The sequence below is a fragment of the Cherax quadricarinatus genome, chromosome 78, assembly GCF_038502225.1.
Source record: "Cherax quadricarinatus isolate ZL_2023a chromosome 78, ASM3850222v1, whole genome shotgun sequence".
Lineage (NCBI taxonomy): Eukaryota > Metazoa > Arthropoda > Malacostraca > Decapoda > Parastacidae > Cherax > Cherax quadricarinatus.
In genome coordinates, this window is record NC_091369.1 from 2,823,734 (window position 1) to 2,827,984 (window position 4,251).

Below are 4,251 nucleotides of genomic sequence, written 5' to 3' on the forward strand. Positions count from 1 at the left end.
GGAGCTTTAGCCACCAAGCCACCAACAGAGCTACGAGACACGCTTATGAATCACCATCATCGTTATACTCCAGGGGGAGCTCTAAATCCGCATGGCCCACACGTCCCCCGGGGCAAGCGGGAAATAATCAATGGTGAGCCGAGAAAAGGCAAGGTAGCAGCCATCCCTTGGACCAAGAGCCCTTCGCTGGCATCAAGGTCCCCCTGAAGGACTCACTCAACATTAATACGTCATGGACGCTCGTTGTTTATCTTATCAACCGCTGGGCGGGGAGGGATAAGTGGTCACATCTGTCTTGTTTGGTATCCCTTGAAGAGGGATACCTTAAAAATTTATACCTGAAGAGGGATACCTGAAAAGGTATACCCGAAAAAGGTATCCCTGCAGAGGGATACCTGGAAAAGTATCCCTGGAGAGGTATAACTGGAAAAATATCCCTGGAGAGGTATACCTGAAAAGGTATCCATGAAGAGGGATACCTGAAAAGGTATTTATGAAGAGGGATACCTGAAGAGGTATATATGAAGAGGTATACCCGGAAAGGTATCCCTGAAGAGGAATCTATGAAGAGATATTCCTGAAGAAGTACTCCTGAAGAGATATCTTTGAAGTGGTATCCATGAAGAGGTATCCATGAAGAGGTATCCATGAAGGGGTATCCATGAAGGGATCCCTTGAAGAAGTATCACTGAAAGGGCATCTTCGAAGAGGCATCCCTGACGAGGTATTCTCGAAGAGGAATACCTGAATGGGTATCCCTGAAGAAGTATCCGTGAAGGGGTATCCCTGAAGGGGTATTCCTGAAGAGGTATCCCCGAAGAGGCATTCCTGAAGGGGGATGGATACCTTCAGGTGATCGCCTAGAGAACGACTCATCCGATCTACTTCAAGTTCGACAACTTAAGTGTTACCGATATATCCCGATGCCTCCCCTGGCTTTGTGTGTGTGTGTGTGTGTGTGTGTGTGTGTGTGTGTGTGTGTGTGTGTGTGTGTGTGTGAACACCCAGGTATGGAGCGTCAGGTGTCAGACGTACTGGAGGGGTCACAGCGCCTCCTAACTCACCTGCTTAGATAACAAGGCGCTGAGATCCCCTCCCTCGTTCACCACCTGTTTCCCCTCCTCCCCCCATCTCCCTTCACCCCTCACCCCTCACCCCTCACCCCTCACCCCTCTGTATGATGCCCACACAAGGGGAAGCTATTTTTTTGAAAAATAATTCTCTGTTACATCAAGACTGACCTGTTTCTGGCACCAAGAAAAATGAAAATGGAATTGGAATTGTTGTAGTCACGGTATTGTGGGTTAGTTGTGAATTGTTGCAGTCATGGTATTGTGGGTTAGTTGTGAATTGTTGCAGTCATGGTATTGTGGGTTAGTTGTGAATTGTTGTAGTCATGGTATTGTGGGTTAGTTGTGAATTATTGTAGTCATGGTATTGTGGGTTAGTTTTAATTGTTGTAGTCATGGTATTGTGGGTTAGTTTTAATTGTTGTAGTCATGGTATTGTGGGTTAGTTGTGAATTGTTGTAGTCAAGTTATTGTGGCTAATTCAACATAATCACAAATAAAATATTAAGAATTTCTACGTAAGTTAGGGTATAAGAACATTGCAAATATTTAACCTTAAATACGACACCAGAATAAGCACTTAACTAATTTTATAAACTCAAGATAAGTTGTAATGAACTATTGCCAGTAAATAAGCAATAGAATGGACGGAGACTCGAACCATGGTGTGTTTGAGTGACAAGCCCCTCACTGTACCACCCAGCCACGAGGGTTACAGTAAGATTATTGCTTCTGTGACATGGTTGTATCAGCAGCAACAGCTGTCAAGGACCCCAGTGGAAATGGAAATCAGACCATCAATCTGATTACATCGGCTCCAGGCTAAGGGACTGATTACCTCAAACTCCTTCTGATCTCCACCATTCTTCTTGGCATAGGACTGATGAAGCCACTGTGTGGTGAAACGTTTCCTCAGTAAAGACGTCCAAGTGTTGCACATGTGTTTAATTTATTCACTTGTCTGTTCTCTGAACCATTTATCTAAACTGTCTGACTACGGTTCGAGTCCCTGTCCATTCCTTTGTTTATTCACTAATCAATTTTACATACAAAAATATGTCAGTGTCACTTATGGATCAAGTCTACTAACAATAAGCTAAAATATAATAAATCGAGCTATGTTTTGACATTACATTATCGCTAACTTACTTATAGGTTATATTTGCATTCGTGTTGCATTTATAGTAAGCTTATATTACATCAAATGACGATAAACCACGAATAAATCTTCTTTGTGTTTGAGGCAGAGTTGATTTCTGGGTTCTGTGATGGAATGCGGGTTGAGACTCGTAACTCGAGGATCCGGAATCCGGATTGAGCCACAATAAGAGTGAGAGAGAGGAGGCAGCGTTCGCTAGCGGTTTTAGTGGGCAGCCGGTTACTGGACTCAGGTGAAGTGAGAGCAAGTAAGTAAGTAAGTTTACTCAGGTATACACAAATACAGTTACATAGAATTATCATACATAGCAGCATATGTGTAGAGAACCTAGGATAACCCAAAAAAGTCAGACAGAGTGACTTATTTCCATGCTCTGCTGGGGTTTGGCAAATTATAATTATCATACGTACATACATACATAGTAATATATGCATGATTTACGTAGAATAACCCCCATAAGTCAGAAAAGTGACTTATTTCCATTGGGGTCTTTGTGATATCTTATTATTTAAACCTAAAGTTAAAACAGCTAAGTAACTCAACTGTGTGAAAATCAATTAAAATAAAAGGAGATATACTGGGAATAAGGTAAGCTGAGGTATTTACATTACAATTAAAGAGAGGATTAGCTTACAATAATAGGTACATGAATGTTAACTATACAAGAAATCACTCTCCTTCCTTTCTGCAGCTTCATTCATTAGGTACCTTTCTGTAGCTTCATTCATTCATTAGGTACCTTTCTGTACCTTCGTCATTAGTACCTTTCTGTAGTTTCATTCATAAGATATCTTCCTGTAGCTTTATTCATTAGGTACCTTTCTGTAGCTTCATTGATTAGGTACCATTTAGCTCTCTTCTTGAACGGGTTCATGCCAGGACAGGCTTTGTACGCAGGTGGTCCGTTCCACTCCTTTATTATTGTACTGTGGGTATTACAAAGTTGTGCTCCCTTCCCCTAGTACCATACTTGTTTAAGCTCCCAGCCTTAACAGACATGGCAGCAAGATATTCTGGACACTACTTGTAAACAGTTTTATAAACGTGATTTAACTTCAATTGCTTTACTCTGTCTTCAACATTCAGCATATCCAGTTCTTGCAGTTCCTTCTGGTCTAGATGTACTCTTGGATCCAGGTCCACCATGAATATCACTATTTTGTTCTGGGTGATTTGTAGTCTTTTAGTTTTTTGTTAAGGCAGAGTACCCTGAAGAGCAAGAATTATCTATATGGCGCTGTATAAAAGCTAGACATAAGGTCCACATGATCTAATTGGGAACTTCTATTTTCTCTTTCTAATTGCAAAGGACTCCTCTTTCTTGGATTGTCCTAGGTAATTAACATTACGTATGATAATTATACAAGGATTTCAATGGAAATAAATCACTTTGACTTTTTGGGAGGGTTTTCCCTAGGTATTAAACACTATACGTATATAATAATTGTACTTATATATACCTGTGCCTAAATAAACTTACCATATCTTCCGGCTCTGGTGGCCTGGTGGCTAACGCTCGCGTTTCACACGGCGAGGGCCTGGGTTCGATTCCCAGCCAGAGTAGAAACATTGGGCGTGTTTCTTTCCACCTGTTGTCTATGTTCCCCATCAGTAAAATGGGTACCTGGGTGTCAGTCGACTGGTGTGGGTCGCATCCTGGGACACTGACCTAATTTGCCCGACATGCGGAACATAACAAGTGGCTTTCTACATAGTAGTATGTCACTGATGTCAGCTAGGACTGTATACCATGTACATGTACTTGTAGTAAATAAAGATATTATAAGACGCGCCTTCCCCCCCCCCCCCCCACAAAGTCATGGAAAACTTATTCTATGCCTTATATTCTCAAGGTCAAGGGTAGGCTATAGGTTACACTTTAGCATAAAGTAAGAGAGTAATTAAACCCTTGAAAATGATTACCGATTTACCGTTACAAGTCCATCGTGCGCCTTATATGCCGGAAAATACAGAACATAATGAAGCCGGGTTCGATAGTGCATAAGCCGTCAGTGACTCTTA